The sequence below is a fragment of the Thrips palmi genome, unplaced genomic scaffold (assembly GCF_012932325.1).
Source record: "Thrips palmi isolate BJ-2018 unplaced genomic scaffold, TpBJ-2018v1 HiC_scaffold_1, whole genome shotgun sequence".
Taxonomy (NCBI): Eukaryota; Metazoa; Arthropoda; class Insecta; order Thysanoptera; family Thripidae; genus Thrips; species Thrips palmi.
This window is the reverse complement of record NW_023144620.1, coordinates 2,638,906-2,656,496: the sequence shown is the minus strand read 5'-3', so window position 1 is coordinate 2,656,496 and position 17,591 is coordinate 2,638,906.

Below are 17,591 nucleotides of genomic sequence, written 5' to 3'. Positions count from 1 at the left end.
GCTTAACCCTCCTCCCTTCACCCGGCTCATGAGAACCCCTGAGTGAGGTCACCGCCTGTAGAGCACCGGTTCCCTCGCGCCGCTCAAGTCGCGGGTGGTCTCGGAGGTGGGAGAAGAACCTCTATTTTTTTCAAAATTACACTGCGCACGCAATGAGCACAAATTGGCGCGCAGCATGCACCCAAACGCACGCAAAATGCACGCACTCGCACTGAGCACGCAATCCCTCGCAAAGCCTTTCCCCTCCAGCAGGCAGTGCCATTCCCGACCAGGACTCGGCGCTGGCTTCAGGATCACCTGGTCCTTTGCTTTTCAGCGCCCGGAGTCCTGGCCGCCAAAAGCGAGCACAGCCAGGCGGAGGTGAATTCTGATAAAGCCTCGAAGCCAAAGGGATCAGGGAGAGAGCACCACAGCCCCGGTGAGCCCCGGCGAGCCACAGCGCGGACTGGGCTGGGCTGCCCGTTCGACTAATTTTCTTAATTGGAAGCAAAGTCCAAGTGAGCCGTCCTCGGGAGGGCTGGCCGGGCAGGCGGAGGCCGAGGGAGACACCACCGCCAAATGGACTGCCGGCACACTGCCTTTTGCCTCGGCAGTCCCAGCCCCGCCAGCCCCGCCAGCCCCGCCAGCCCCGCCCGTCTCGCAGGTTGTTGCTTTTTATTTTCATCAGATAATTGGATGAAAATGACAGACGCTGCGCGGGAGTCTGGCCGCCGCAGAGAGCGGGATGCCCCGGCCGACCGCGGCGAGGCGGCGTGTGGTCAGGGAGGTGCGAGTCGGTGCGCGTGGCCACCCTAGCCAGCGCGGCGCGGTGGTGAGAGTAGGAAGGGTTGCCTACGCGCACGGCGCTCCCGAGCAGGGAGGGATGGACAACCCGCTCTCAGAAAAATTGTTTCAACGTACATTGTAGGTAGATGAACACCGTTCAACCACCAAGTCAAATATAATTTATTTTATATATTGATGTACGTTCAGTAAAAGGTAACACTTTTTTGCGAGAAAACGGCGGAGACTCTAGTGTCCACTGTTTGGCGGGGCTTTAGAATGTACTTCCCCCCAGGTCACCTCATCCTGCTCAGACCCAGTTCATAATCGATAATGTCGTTCAATAATATTATCATTTTTCTAACGTGCTCTGCCTTGGCGGCAACGCACTGCGAGGCGCGGGCCCGGCGCGGTGGCGGCGGAAAGTCGGCAACCCTACAGGCCGCGATGTCGACTGAGCCGCCGGCGTATCGAACCCGGCGGCCGATTCGGCGCGAGGTTGCCCCTCCCCCCGCTAGGTCGCGCCACCGTCTCGTCCCGACGTTTGGCTCGGCTCACAGCGATCCGCCACCGAGCGATCGGCTACGCGCTTCCAGTGGCGTGGCACTGCACAGCCACCGCCGACCGCCTCGCCGGCACAGCACTGCAAAGGGTTGCGAGGGCGGCGCGGGGGACGCGCGGAGGCGAATACAAAAGTTTCGCATTCCGAGCAAAAGTTTTTCCCGAGCCGCCGCGTGGCCGCGTGGCCGCTAGCCGGCGTAATGTGTTGTTTGAGAGAGCGGCTTTCGCTGAAAACTGCGTCGTCTGGGGCGGACGGCGGACGCATCCCGACGCACCCCACCGCGCCGACCGGGCGCCGCCACGCCCCCCACGCCGGCAGGGCGGCAGGGCGTCTTATTGTGCCTCACATGTGTCCAATCTGCATGGATTACCCCCACCATCGGCCTTTTCCGCCGACCGGGGGAATCCGAAATAAGAAATGCCCTTTCGCGGCGCTGGCGGCGCAAGGCTGGCGGGGCTGGGGCCGCGGGTGGCGTCGCTCCTCGCTCTGTCCAACTCTTTTCTCTCTTTCGCCTGCCTTTATCCTTTGCTCTTGCGCCGCTTCAAACGATTACGCCCCGAGTCCCGCCACCCCCGCCCCGCTGCCTCTCTCCCTCTCTCTCGCGCACACTCCCTCGCGGCCCCAGAGGGCGCCCCCAAGGCCCCTGGGGGGGGAGGCCGGCCCGCCACGCACGGGTGTCGTCGCGGAGCCTACCCGGCGCTCGTCAGGGGCACAGCCAGCCAGCCAGCCAGCCAGCCAGCCAGCCAGCCAGCCAGCCAGCCAGCCAGCCCGCCAGCCAGCCAGCCAGCCAGCACCAGCCGCGAGCCGCCACAGCCCGAACAAAAACCCCCTTCCGGCTGGCGCCGGAAGGCCGGGAAGGTGGGGAGGGGGAAAAAGGGGGAGGGGGAAGGGAAAAATTCAAAAGGCCGGGCGGGGGGCCGGCCGCCGGCGACCGCGATACTGCCCATTGGTCTGCCCCCGGTGCCCCCCCGGGGGTGGGTTCCCCCCATTTCTTCCCCTGCCCCCTTTGGCCGAGGGGTTTTGGGGCCTTGTTGCTCCCCGTGGGCCCGCCCGGCCCCGCCGGCCCTCCCCGTCTCAACCCCTTTTGCCCCTTCGAGGGCCCCCCGGGGGGCTAAACCAGGGGGTTTTTGGGCTCCTCGGCCTAAATGGGGCTCGCCCCAAACGAAACGAGGCGAAAACCGAACCTCAGCGTCGCGGGAGGGCCTTCGCTGAGTCCGGATATGTTTGACGCTGATGTGATCCTATCGATCGTTGAACAAAAGCGTGAGGCTAGTGCCTGGCACTTCAGCCACAGCTTCACATTAGCTGGTCCAGAAATTGGTGCGAGACAAAGGTCTACCGGATTCCCCAGCGCAGTGGATAGCGCAGGGGACTTCTAATCCGAAAGTCACGGATTCAATCCCATCCGGGGAAGTTCATGTTTATGTCATTAACATTTCCTCTTTTGCGAAAGAGTCTCGGCGCCGACTCGGGCCTCTTCATATTTCAATTTTTGCCGTCTGACGAATTTGCGGTGTGTTGCCGAGCTGGAGAGCGGGCGGCGGCTTCCAGACGAGATTTCTGCCGAAGTTTGTGGAGTTTTCCACTCGAGGCTGCGCCGGTGTCCGGGGTGCTCCTAATGATGCCGTCGCCGACAAGAAGAGCACCAAGTAAGTGTGTGCGGCGACATGGCCGCGACGCACCTCCTCGGGCGCCCCGCCCCCCGCGCCGCCCCCCGGCCCCACCCCCCCGCCCCGCGCCCAGCGCCTGCACCTCTGGGTCTCCCTGCTGCTTCCCGACCGAGATATTTTCCGCTTCGAACCCAAACTAACGAGCACGGCGATCTCGCCGAGACATTATTATTGTATGCGAAGCACACTTTTATTATTTTTTCTGTGTGCTTTCTTCCTTTTTTTCGTGTATAAAAATCCGGCGCCGCGCCTCCAGTGCCGCCAGCTGAGGGGCAAGACGACGTGCTGCGCAGGTTTTGAGTGGGCGGAGGCCAACAAGTGCACGATGGGGGGGGGGGGGGGGGCGACGACGGGGCGGTGGCATTTCGCTCTCCCTGGCCGTCGCACATACATTGCAGCAGTTTGTGATCATTTTTTTTTTTCTCAGAAAAAAAGTTGAGGTGAAAAAAGTGGAGTTTGATAGGTGAACGTGCTAGCAGACGACGTGGCTGCGCCGGGCCGTGCCACTCCGTGTAGCAGCGGCGGAAGTAACGGGCGTCTAACAAGGCCCAAGATGGCGGAGCGCCGGAGAGCCCCTAAAACGCGGCGGGGCGAGTTTCTCTCTCTCTCTCTCTCTCTCTCTCTCTCTCTCTCTCTCTCTCTCTCTCTCTCTCTCTCTCTCTCTCTCTCTCTCTCTCTCTCTCTCCCTCCCTCCTTCCCGTCACACTCACGCGCTCGCTCTCCCCCTCTCCATTTATTGGGAAGCAACTTGTTAGCGTCGCATGAAAAATACTATGTAGCAACTTTTTCATGAAATATTTTATGGCGCCGCGGGGAAAAGTTGGCGTTTAGCGGGGCGTGTGCTACCGTCTCGGCGGAAGGGAGACAGACAGCGCGGCGGGGCACGTGGAGCGAGTGAGATGGAGTGAGTTGGGAGATGCGAGGTGTTAGTGCTAAACTGCAGTGATTACGGTGTGGCTTTGTCCGCGGACTCGACGCACGTCGATCTACTTACCACCGGCAACGAAAACACACTCACTCACACTGCCACACACGCAGCCCACGGCCCCGAGCAAACACGCGGAATGGAGATGAGACGTGCAATTATGGAGTGCGAAACCAACCCCCCGACAAAAGAGCATAATAGGTTTATTGGCGATGGGTTGGGAGGGTCGCTCCGGGTCGCCCGGCCGGGTCGCCGGCACACCGCCGTAACCGCGCCCCGCCGCGGCCTCGCGGGCCTCGCGGCCGTCACTTGCCGCCATGTCGGCCGGAAGGTCGCGGCGCTTTTCGCGCCGAAAGTCCGCGCTTTGTTTGGCGATAAGGTTGGCGGCCCTGGCGGGGCGGGCCGGGCCGGCAGGTTGGCCAACATGCTAATTCGAGGCACCGCCAGGCACCGCCGTCGAGGCCTTTATTGCTGTTTATCGACGGGGACGGCCAGGGCGGCCGCCTAGAGGGCCTGGCTTACCGGCAGTGAGGCATTGCGCGCAGTGGGCCAGAAGACCGGCGCAGGCGGCCAAAACTCTAGACGCGTTTTGAGCTCCAGAGTCGCTAAATGGGGCTCGAACCGAACGTGTGACCCCACCAATGGATTTCTCTCCGAACGAGGAATCCAATGGTGGGGTCACACGTTCGGTTCGAGTCCACACGGCGGCACAGTGTGGATGGCGAGGAAGGGCGCCCCGCGACGCAGCGACGCCCACCCTGCCCTCGGACCGCCCGGGCCGCCGCCAGGAACGTTTTAATTCGCACCGCGCTGCCCTGATGGCCCGCCTGCCAGCGAGGCCTGGCTGCCTGACGCCAGCAAAACAGTGGCGTGACGCAATTTGTGGATGAGCAGACGGCCGTCTTGACAGTGTCTCCAGGGCCTGCGAGTGCGGCGAAGCAGTCGAGAGGGTACAGTCGTCCGTGGTTCGACTCCCAGCACCGCCAAAAACTTTTGCGACATGCTTTTTGTTGTTGTTTTTTGTTTGTTTTATTGTTGCACGTATTCCGTTCCAAGTTGCCTTCCCCGCCGCGTCGCGCCCACCCGCCCCGTAAACAAACCGTAAATATCGCGCGGCGTGTTGAGGGACGCCGACAGCGACACCGATCGCACGGCAATCACGTCATTGCTTCGATTGGAGGGTCGAGGTACATCGACGAACAAAACGAGAGCGAGAGAGAGAGAGAGAGAGAGAGAGAGAGAGAGAGAGAGAGAGAGAACGCGTGACAGTGCGGCAGAGCGACCCCCTTTGTGCGTCGCGGCCAGACACCACGCAGGGCGGCGCGCCAATGCCGCCGCACTCAATTTTTCAATCAATCAATCGAGTCAAAATATGTTCTCGCCTAATTCGGTGGGCGGCCAAATGGCGGCGTGAGATCGATGCCCGTCCCGGTGGGTGTCCCGGTGGGTGTCCCGGTGGGTGTCCCGGGCCGGCAGGTCCTTCTTGGTCCTTCGCGCCAACGGCAAGGACAACGGTAGGATGGCCGGATTGGCGATGCTCATTGGCTATGCAAGCAAAGGCCGTGGGAAAGACAGGGGTGTTGGAAAGGCGCGCCGTCTTGGAGGTGCGCGATCCGGAAGGTAGACGCCCCAACCTGAACGTCACTGCTATGTTATCGGAGCAGTTGGATGATGCTGGACTGCTCGACAGTTCATAAAATAAACAGTTTGAACATTTATTGTTTATTTTAGTCTTTGGAAAAAGTGGTGCATCTTGTCTTTTTGGCCGTTGATTCTGGGTCGAGGCCGCGGTGCGACACTGTGTCGCGCTGTCGCGCTGTCTCGCTCGCACCCCGATGCTAATCTCTCATTTGCATAGCTCCACGTTGGCTCCACGCACCGCGCCGCACCGCCCTGCACCGCCCCGCTCCGCCACGCCGCGCGACGTTTTTTCCCATCGCGCCGTTAGACAATGCCCGCGCGTGACGAACGCAGCCCAAAGGGTTGTTTCTGCATTTCATTAATTAACGGATGCTGCGCGCGCTACCCCCGGAAGGATGGCCCGGATGGAAGCGGGCAGGGGGTCACACACACACACACTCACTCACTCACTCACTCTCACTCTCTCACACACACACACACACACACACACACACACGCGCGCGCACACACACACACACACACACACAGCGACTGAGTCGCCACCTGGACCCCACTGTCGTTTCATTTTATTTTTTTACTGGCAAGTTTGCCCGGCGTGCATATGTGAGCATTACATGCGAGTGCACGCGCGCAGCCAGGCCGACGCATATCTAAAGTCCAGGCGGCCGAGCGCACAGTGGGCCAGAGGACCGGTGGAGGCGGCCAAACTTCTAGACGCGTTTTGAGCTCAAGAGTCGCTAAATGGGACTCGAACCGAGCGTGTGGCCCCACCAATGGATTCCCCGTTCGGAGGGCAATCCATTGGTAGGGTCACACGTTCGGTTCGAGCCATGTTCAGCGACTCTGGGACGCGTCCGGGACTTCGACCGCCTCCACCGGTCTTCTGGCCCACTGTGGCGCGGCGGCAGAGGCTTCTTGATGGGCCGGCGAGGCGGGGGTGGCCGCGACGCCGTCTCGGAGACGCGTCCACGATCACCACCTCTGGCGCCTGCCCTGCCCGCCATGCCTGCACCGTGCCGGAACCCGGCAAAAAGGCTCTTCGAGGCGCTCATTAATTTCTGCCAGCTCCCTGCCCGCCGGCCTGGCCCGGCCCGCCTCGCTGCGTCGCGCTGCCTCCAAGGAACTGCTCCAGGAAGATTGCAGGGGCGGCAGGGGCGGCCGGGGCGGGGGGCGGAGCGCAGCGCGGCGCAGCTTCCCCTTGACTGAACCTGCTGATGGGGTGCCCGCCGCCAAGCCGCGCCAAGCGCGAAGCGCGAAGCCACGCTCTTGCGGCCTGCAGTCGTCGCTCCGTCTCTCTCGCACAGCACAGCACAGCACGCCGCAGGAGTGCGAGAGAGACGCCCGGAATCGCTCTGGCGGCTGCGGTTCGGCCCCGGCCTCGCCTCGCGGTTTCCTCCACTGCTTTTGGCTCCCCGAACATGATTGCTGGCGGCGTCGGCGACTGGCAACGGTGGTTCTGCTTGATGGGGGTGGAGCAGGAGCACCAACCATTCCGTCGTGCGGCAGGCGTGCTGGACACGGTGTAGACGTTGTTGGCCACACCGCGTCTACCTGCTGGACTGCACCCCGACCCGCCCCAGCCCCGCGCGGCGTGGCCGAGGCCGAACAGCCCCTCCGAGCCCCTCGTTACCAGCAATTAGCTCGCCTCGGCCACGGCGCCACGGCGCAGCGGAGGCGGAGAGATGACGCCTTTCCTTCGCCGCCCCGACCCCGCAGGCCCTGGCCTGGGCCCTGGCAGCGCGGCGATTCGACGGCGATATGCGCCCGGAAATTGGGATGGGATAAAGAGATAGAAGGCGTTGGGATGATCCCGGTGGAGCCGGAACAGGATCAAATGACGGCCGTGGGGCGGGGCCTTGCCGGGCGCTGCAAACAGCCCCGTCCTGCGAATACCAGTGCCGTCCGCCTGCGAATAGCGGCGCACTTTGACGAGGGCGACGCGCCACGCAACACTGCGCGCTTACGCGGCTATTTCTCATTTTTAAGACCCGCGCGTGCTCCTCTGTCTCTTTCTCTCTCTTTTTTTGTTCAATTTTACTTTTCTTTTCGCCTCCCTTTGGCTTGGCTCGGATGCAGGGGCTCCCGCCTGCTATCCCGCCTTTGCCGCCCTTCCATTCTCCATTGTCAGCGCGGCCTAGGTTATCCATCACCTACGCCCGGCCCAGCCTGCTGGCCCTGGGCCCTGCGCCCTGGGCCCTGCGCCTGGCTCGATCCTATTTTTGTTTTCCCCTTCGCCTCCAGCGCCCGCCTCCTATTATTATTATTTTTTCTTATTTTCGTTTCGCTACATCAATCGTTTTCCATCCCTTGTTTCATAAAGCAGCTTATGTTAAATCTGCCGGCTGAGGCGCGTGGGGCCGTGGGGCACTAGTGTTGCGCCCAGCAGCTGTTCGCGTCCTCCCAGTTTTCACAATAAAAGTTGACGGCCGGGGGACGGCCCTGGCGGGAGTCGAACCCGCGAGCCTCGCGCGCCTTCCAGTCGCTAGGTCCTATTTGCATGCGGTGCGCCATCCAAATGATTAAAAAGAGATACAAAAGTGCAGGTACATTGTGGGATTTGAACCTGCCACCTTCGGATTACAAGTCCGGCTCGCATGCCCCTGAGCTGGTGTAGGTCCGCTATTTAGGGTGCCGCTGTCGGGTGTTTGGCGTAGTTGATCCTGTTTGCCTGGCAGTGTGGATAAGCGCCGCGCCGTGCCGGGCCGTGCCGTGCCGCAGGGCTTTCCCTCCCTTTCCACCCAAAATCCGGAATCCGGCGCGCCCTTTATTTCCTTATTTTTCATTGTGCGAGAGAAAGATGCGCGCACAGCGCACACACGCGGGCGGCGGCTCGGCACGGCCCGGCACGGCCCGGCTCGGCACTAGTCAATCTACTGCACGAGGCCTCCCATTTGGGCCTCCCCTCCGCCTGCCATTTTCTTTTGATATTCCTTCACAGGTCACCCGCCCGGCTTCCAGTGCGCTTCCAGCAGCGCTTCCAGCCCGGCTCGGCTTCCGCGAGGCCACGCGAGGCTACGCGAGGCTGGGGGAGCGGAAAATGGCATCGCCCTCCCGAATTACCATGCGCATGCGCGCGCATGTAGAAAGTGGATTGTACACTCTCACCCGCGTTTGAATTTGGCGCCGGCAGGCGGTCGGGCCGGGCCTTGCATGGAGGCAGAATAAGAAAAATTCACACAAAAAAATTGTCGTCCATTTTTTCTCATCTTTTTGTGCTTTTTGTCTTCGTCCTGAAGCGCCCCCGAGACCACGTCACCGTGACTCCTTGAGAGCTGCGCAAACTCCATCTCGGCCAGGTAAACAAGGCCGTCGCCGAGGCCGCCGCCGAGGCCGCGGTGCCACCCTGGCTCGCCCTGGACACGGTCTTGGGCTGCCCTGGGCCGGGCTGCACTCCTAGACGCCCGGCCACTGCGCTGTCGCGTTGTCACGCTGTCGCTGCTCGCCCGGGGCGACGGGGACCGGGTTCGAGTCCCCGCCGCGGCAGGACTCTGCGTGGCATTGCGGCACTGCCCCGTCGCCTGGCCCTTTTCTTTCCCTCTCTTTTGCTCGCACGGTTTTGCAGTGGCCCCGCTGTGCAGAGCCACCAAACAGGCACCAGCAAAGGCACGCCAGCCCTGCCCCTGCCCTGCCCCGGCCCCGACAGGCCGCCGGCCCCGACGGCCTCCCCTCCCCATTGAGCGCTAAGCCACGCCGCCATGCCGCCACGCCGCTGCGCCGCTACGCGTATAGCGCGGCCCCAGAAAAATGATTCCAAGGGGAAGACGCCGGCCGGGCTGGCCGAGGGCGAACGGGGCGGCAGAAAGAAGAGAGGGGTGGGGGCGGATCCATACGTGTTCAGAACACCACACTCAAGGGCGCAGGGCCCAAGGGCCCGGCGGCTGGCTGACGAGCGGTCCGCCGTTCCTTCCCCCAGCATGCCAGCCACGGCCCGATCGACCTTTTGCCTCACGTACATTACATCCCTCGCCGAGGGGTGACCCACTGTAAAATGTTGTGTACAATGATTGTGTGAATGTGCAAGAATGTGCAAGATTTCTTGCCCTTTTGCCACACATGTTGCCTACTTACAGGCGTTTTTGCCACCTGAATCACTGGTGTAAATCAACTCAGAAATTTTCTGATAAACGGTGGATTTTCTGATAACTTGACAAAAAAACATCAGATTTCGAGTATTTTCTGATAACATCAATTATTTATCAGAAAGCGGTCATCAGAAATGTTTTTTTCTGATACTTTCATAGGTTATCAGAATAGAGACATCAGAAAAAGAGACCTTTCTGATAAGTCGATCTGATTTCTGATAACTACTAGTTATCAGAAATATAATCGTCAGAAATGTTTCAGATATCTGATGTTCAAAAAACGAGATCCCTGTAAAATAGAAAGTTTACGTAATTTCAGTTTCAAATTTGGTGAGTGTCTTATTTGCAAGATTTGGCTAGGCCAGTTTTTATCTCAATGAGATCGGATCACATTTACTGTCGTTTTGAGAGTTGATGGCGAGCTAGCTCAATTTGGACTGCAGATTTGGATCGGACTCGGTTTCGAGCCCCCGAAGACGTTTTCCCCGTTTCCGAGTCTCAAGTAGATCAAAATATATATTTACAGAAAAAAATAATTGTTCTGATATATTTCTTTATGAGTCCAGCTGATGTTATCAGAACTAAAGTCATCAGAAAATTGAGGTATCAGGAACACAAACATCAGAAATAGGTGTCCGAAAAAACATCAGAACTCAGACATGAGAAATGTTCTGATATGCAAAAGTATCAGAAAATTTCTGAGTTGATTTACACCAGTGATGTGGAATGTGGTCAAATTTTGTACAACGAATGTGGGAAGCTGTTCCCCCCTCGTCCCTCGCCCTCCGAGCCCTTCGAGCCCGTCGGTCACAACGGCAGCACAGCATGGCGTGGCATAGCGTGGCACCAACGCCTCTGCAGCCCCCTTGTTCGCCATCCCGGCCAAAGGCTGGCCGAGGCTGGTCGAGGCGGCCCCCGGCAGTCTATTGACTTAGCCGCTGGTAACCCTGTTCACCCCGTTCACCCTGTTGCCCTCGCAGAACTGTCACAATGACGCGCGTGGCCTCGGCCCCCCCGACGTCCTCGCCGTCCACGCCGTCCTCGGTCGGCGACACTGCGAAACGGCCAAGTGACGCAACTGCGCGCGCCAAGCGAGACCTGTCCGTCTCGGTGCGTCACGCCGTTCCACGAAGCATGGCGTTTTCGTTGGCAAACCTGTTTGCCCCGTCTCGTCACGTCCACACCATTGTGGCATTGGTGCTCGTATGTGTGTGTGTGTGTGTGTGTGTGTGTGTGTGTGTGTGTGTGTGTGTGTGTGTGTGTGTGTGTGTGTGTGTGTGCGCGCGCGTGAGGGTGGCGATGGTCGCGGTTGGCAACCCTGGTGCGCACGAATGAGCGACACGAACAGCGCAGACAAGAAAGGTCCTGGTGGCCCTTACTTTCTGGTTTGTTCGTCACGTTGTGTTGGCAGCAGTGCTGACAATGCCGCGCCACTGCTAATGAGAACACCACCGCCCTCCGCGCCGCCAGCGCCGCCTCGCTTCGCGCCCCGGATACTTGTTGCAAGACGCGCGTCGCGAGGCGTTTTCTTTTCCGATGGTGTGCTTTTTGGCGGCTGTCTTCTCCCCGCGCGTCGTCCGCCGGTCGCTCGTTAACCATCCGGACGCCCCGCCCCGCGCCGCCCCGCCAGATTCAAATCTCAAAAAGGGTTGGACGTCATCGCCGTTCTCTCCCTGTCCCTCTCCGGGCGGCGCGGGGGCGTGGCTGGAGGACGACGACGACGAGCATGGAGGAGCGGGGCGCGCGGGGCGACAGCCGATGCGGCACATCAATCATCGGCGCCACGGGGCCCTCCATGCTCCGCTCCAGCCTCCAGCAGTCTCATTCCGAGAGTCGTCTTCGTCGCTCTGTCTCCCTCGCACTCATGGGGCGTCCCGTACAGGTGCGAGCGAGAGTGAGAGCAACGGAATCAGGCTGCAGGCTCGAGGCGAAGAGCCGAGCCGCCAAGTCGCGCCGAGAAGGCGAGGCAGGCGAGGCAGGCGGAGCGGAGACCCCCGCGGCGCTGATGGCTCCATCCATGACGTGGTGACGCGCCGCCGCACCGCGCTAACCGACCTACACCGCAAGAAACGAGTAAATGTTCCGCGCGTGGGAGGGTAAGCCAAAGCGACCGGTGCAAGCGGCCAAAACTCTGGAAGTTTTGAGATCCAGTGCCGCAAAACAGTACTCGAACCGACTCGAACCGAACGTGTGACCCCATCGATTCCTCGTTCGGAGAGCAGTCCATTGGTGGGCTCACACACCCGGTTAGGTTTAGCGAATCTGGATTTGAAAACCCGTCCGGATTTTGGCCGCCTCCACCGGTCTTCTGGCCCACTGTGTCTCCTCCCTCGGCCCCCGACCCGGCCGGCAGTCCGCCTGCGAGGTAGGCAATCGTGAACCCCGCAGCGCACGCCTGTCCTCGCGTTGCCTACTGCCCGGGCGCGCTGCCCCCTGCGCGCCGCGGCCCCCGGCGCCCCCCGGCCCCGGAGAGAGACGGAGGGGGCCTCAGCCACCGCCTTCAAGAAGACGCCGCGGCACAACACGTGTCGGGCGGTACCGCGGAACGATATCGCGCCAAATCCGATTTCCGGCGACAGCCATGTTTGTTGGTGCGGGCTGGGGGTGGGGGCGGCGCGGCATGCAGGGAGGCGGCGGAGGGAGGGGGTGGGGGAGGGGTGCAGGAGATGAGGGTGGAGGAGGGGGTGGAGGAGGGGGTGGAGGAGGGGGTGGAGGAGGGGGTGGAGCCACACGAGAGATCGATAAGAAGCAGCAGGGCGGGCCGGCGCCTTTCTGCGAACAACGGGGCGGCAAGACACACACGCACGCACACACACACACACACACACGCACACGCACGCCGACAACACTCTCGCTCTTATTGGACTGCACGGCATTCTTCGCCGAACAGATCGCAAATAAAAAATTTTCCGTTTTTGTGATGTCGGTGCGATGGCTTATGGTCCTGGAAAATGATATTGTTTATTCTCGATATTCTGCATTCCCCGGTATTGGCTTCCATCTCCCGCTCGCTCCGGTGCGCTCGCATGCCGAGTCTGAAATCAGAGAAAAAACAGCCACGAATTAGAGACATTCTATCGTAGCGACCAACCGAATCAGGCAGGGGAAAAACAAACGCCGTCCGGAAAACGAAACCACGCAAACAGCAAAGAGCACTGCCGGTGCGCCGCACTGTATGACCGGCGCAGGCGGCCCAAACTCTACACGCGTTTTGAGCTCCAGAGTCGCTAAAGAGGTCTCGAACCGAACGTGTGACGTTCCTCGTTCGGAGAGCAATCCATTGGTGGGGTCACACGTTCGGTTCGAGTCCCGTTTACTCTGGAGCTCAAAACGCGTCTAGAGTTTTGGCCGCCTGCGCCGGTCCTCCGGCCCACTGTGATGAGGCAGTCCCTGACCGCACTGCCGGGCCTCTAATTGCCGTAGTCCCCTCAAGGACAACGCGACCGCGGCCGGCATCGCCCGGCATCGCCTCAATGAGTCTACACTGTTACACTTTCAAAGGCCGTTTCCAAACAAGTTTGCGGAGGGAGGCCGGGCCGCAAGTCGAGCCACGCGGGGCAAGGGCCGGGCCTGGGCCGGGCAAGGGAGGCCGAAAGAAGAAAATGAAGGAGCGAGCAAAAGAAAAAAAAAAAGATAATAATAATTTGCGTTGTAGGCCAAGGAAAGCGGCCGAGAGACGCCCGCGGATTAATTCAGGCAAGGTGATCCTCCCCCCTCCCTCCCCCACCTCTCGCGGGTGGGCCGGCCCCTGACCTACTCCATGCGCCATAATCCCCAATCAACGCCCTCATCGTCGAGACACTCAAGTTTAATGACCTTGGCTCTGCCCCGGTTCTCACTCTCTCTCGCGCTCCCAGTCCGCCCCCCGTTCCTCTCTCTCTGTCTCGCTTGCTCTCGCTGCTGGCTGGAATCCAGCCCGGCGGGCGCTCGCGCGTTTGCCAAATGCGGGACGAATTTCACTCGTTCCGAATTCTCTGCATCGAGGACTGAATCCCGGCGCCGCTAGCGGAGCAGCGAGTCTCTTTGGAAGCCATTCGCGCATTCCGATCGCGTCTATGGAGCACAGCGCACAGCGTAGACTCACTCCGTTTCCGTCGCTCTGTCTCTCTCGCTCCTGTACGGACGCCCCATGAGTGCGAGGGAGACAGGGCGACGAAAAAGCACTATCGGAACCAGTCTGCTGTGAGGTGGGCGGCAAACAAACATGCGGCAGAGTACTTACGCGCGGCCCCGTCGAATGGGGCACTGTGCACCAAGCTTACGCGCGGCCCCGTCGAATGGGGCACTGTGCACCAAGCTTACGCACGCCCCCCGGGCCAGGGCCAGGACCAGGGGCTGTAACCCTGCGAGATGCCGCGGGGTTCCATGCTGCGACGCCGCTACGCCCCGCCGCGCCCCGCCACGCCCCGCCACGCCCCGCCACGCAGGGGTGGCTTGGTGTGGGGTGCACGGGGCCGCCGCCGCCGCAGCGCAGGCACAAGATCCCGCTTCCCTGGCGTGTGGCTCTATACAATTTATAGTCTACGCTACGACCGAGGAAAACATAAAAAAAAAGAGGAGAGAAGGCGGAGGGGAAAAGACGCGGAGTAAACTGCAAATAAAGAAAGGCAGGCCTACACGCCGCCCCGCCGCGCCCCGCCGCGCCCCGACTCCATACTCGAGCCACACGCACCACGCACGCGGGGGAGTGGCGGCAACGCGGCAGCGGCAATGGCGTCCACGTAATGGTCCCGCTGGGAATAAAAAGCAGCGTCCATCAAAACTACTATCGGTTTTGGCATTTCAAAAAAAGTAAAAAATCGCTGCATATTTTTTTAAAAATTGTTGTTGTTTTTGTTGTTTGCTGATTGTGAGTGGCGGGCCCCTCGCGCTCAGTGCAATGCCCTGTCCACAGTGCCGTGCCACAGTGCCTTGCCTTATTGTGTGCGGATCCTCATTCTTCGCGGCCGCAATTTGAGACACACGCCCCGCCGTGCTCGCCGTCCTCTAATGTGGCCGCGTCGCCGCGTCCGGAATCCTGATGAAGATGGAGGGCCGAGGCACCGCAGCCTGCGCAGCCGCCAGCAGACTGACTCCGCAGGTCGTTTTCGTCGCTCTGTCTCTCTCGAACCTATACGCGGCGCCCACGAGTGCGAGAGAGACAGAGCGACGAAAACGACTGCCTGAATCAGCGCACTGGCCGCGTCGTGGACGCCACCAACCACACACAGCCCCAGCTTGCTGCCCAGGCCGTCGTCAGCGAGGACAGCACTCAAAGCGACCGCAACCCGCGGAGCGGTTTAGTCTCCACCGCCCACAGCAGTGAGCGCCTTTCAAGTTTATTTATATTCCACATTTTTATTTATTATACATGAACGGGGCAAAAACGCGCGCTATATTTGAGCCTGCAGCGACCGCGGCGTGAATGGGTTCCCCGGGTCGATCCAAATCGGTACCCCCACCCTCCACCGCCAACCGCACTGCCCCCACGGCCCCCGCAGAGCGACCGCGTCCCCGGCCGCGCCACATCCGCCGCCCCCGCCGCCCCGCCACGCAGCGCCCTGGAGATACTTTCTTTCCCTCTTTTATAGCTCCACAGATCATAAATTTTGATTGAAAATGACAAGGTTTGATTATTCGCGCGACACGCTGCTGCCGCGCTGCCGCCGCCATGCAGGCCTGCAGCAGGGCCGCCAGACCGCCAGGCCGCCAGGCAGCACGGCGTCGTTTCCAGGGCCGTTGCAGTGCGCCCCGGCTCCTACAACCTCCCCAAAGGCCTCGTGCTACACACCTGCTGAGGCTCGCCGAGCGTCGTCCTGGCAGTCCTCCACGGTGAAGGACTTGCTCTGCTGCTCGCGGGCGCAGCGACGCGGACTCCAGCGTGCTGCTGGCGTGTTGTCCGGCAGGGAACTGGCATCAACATTCACGACCACGACACCTTTACTGTCTGTGCTACCCCCTCCAGCTCCTCAACCCCCTCTCCTTTCACACTCTCTCTCACACGCACACAAGCACAAAGGTTTGAACCCTCATCCTCTTTTTAACCCCTTGAACACCCCATCTCTCTCTCCTTCTCATTTTCTCTCTCTCCCCCCGCACCGTGTCGGATGCCGCCGTCCCATGCAAATCGCGCGCCGCACAAAAACAGAGGCGAGGGGAAAAAATAAATACGGAATCCCTTTTCTCTAATTGAATGGCCGTGTCGGCTTGGTTATTAATATGCAGATATGGAGAAAGAGTTCGGCAGCGCTCCGTCGGCCGCCCGTCCCACGAGCACACACGGCTGGCTGTGCCTGGGCTCGGCGAGTTCTCGGCGAGCCTCGCTCCCAGAGAAACAGAAATCCGAAACAGACTCTGAAGGTACACTGTGGAGCCAGGAGCCCCACGCTCAGTTCGCCCGCCGCGGTCGGAGACTTGAACGAAGGGCGGTGCATGCAGTGCTGTTCGGGGCGGGGCGTCGGCGGGGACGTCGCCCGCGCACGACATGAGGGGCGTGTTCTCGTTTTATCTTCCAGCGCGCCTCCAGCCACCTGCTGCGATTCTCCTGTCGCGTAATAATGGGCTGCCCAGGCCAGGCCAGGGCCGCCACTCGCACAATGTCTGTTTTAGGTAATTGAAAGAAGCTCCGGAATAAATTAAGTGCTCGACCTGGCGGGGCGGGGCGGGGCGGGGTGAGGCGGGGTGGGGCCGGGAAGCGAGCGCGGAGCGAAAAAAGACGAAATATCGCTGAAAGAGCCCGGTGACCGGATGCGAGGCGAGGCCGTGGACGTGAAAGGCCGCGCGGCGACGACGGCGACCTGGCGGCCTCTCTCTCCGTCCGCCGTGCCTCACCTGGCCTCCGCGTCCTCGCGGGTGAAGGGGCACTGCTAGAGGTTCATCAAAGCGCGTCCGCTCTGCCGGCGCCCCGCCGCGGTGCGCGCGAGGAGCGCGTCGGCGGCACTCCAGCGGCGGCCTTTTGTTTTGAGGTGCCAAAGTAGAGCGGCTCCCCGGTGCGGCGCCGACAGGCCGACACCGCACTGCAGGCCAGCACTGCCCTCTGCGAACGCGGAAGTCTCGACCAGGCTGCTGCACCGTAACACCGTAACTCGATGACGACGACGCGCTGATTGTGAAAACACGATTATTACTTTCACTTTTAATCGTTCGAGAAAGAACTTTGAAAAATACTTGGCTAGTTTGCAAATAGTTGTAAAAATATTTACCAGAAAACTCCCCTTCCCTCCAGCAAATTTTAATCTGTTTTGGGATCTTTGCGTTGAATGCACGTCAACGTGCCCCCCACCCCCAACCTTTCGCGGCTCCTAGAATCCGGAATTTCGCAAAGTTTGGGCCGCCGGCCCGGCGGCGGGGCACGGCGGGGCACGGCGGGGCCGCCGGCCGACTGCGCCACTTGTCGAGTCTCTGCAGTTGGCAGCAATTACGACACGCGGAACACGGCGTGTGGAGGTTGGCAGCCCTGCGCGGCCCTGGCCGGCCCTGCCCGCCTTCCTTCCCCTGCAGCCAAGCCTTTTCCTTTCCCGGGGAGACGCAGCCACGCAGCCACGCAGCCACGTAGCCAGCCTCTAAGTTGAAGTGAAGGCTTTACTTTTTCGACGTGATATATTTTTTCTCTCGCTCTCCTCGTCTCCCTTGAAAAGCTTTGAGTGCGAGGGTGGCTCGGAGCATGTGATGCAACGGGCTCCACACCCCGTCCCGTCCTCCGCTTCCACCGCCTCTCTTTTTTTCCTTCATTTTATTCCTCTTCTTCTTGTCTCCCTGGGGGACCGTCGGGGAATCCACTCACGCACGCTCCTCCCAAATGGTGGGCCTGGCTGGGGCGGTGTGCCGCCGGTGGCTCTGTGCCGGTGGCTCTGTGCATGTGAATCCGGGGCTGAATGTGCCGCCGGAGCCAGGGCCGGAGCCACAGGGCCGGAGCCCTCCGGTGCGTGCGAAACAGTATTATATTATTGAGTCTTTCAATTGGTTTTACT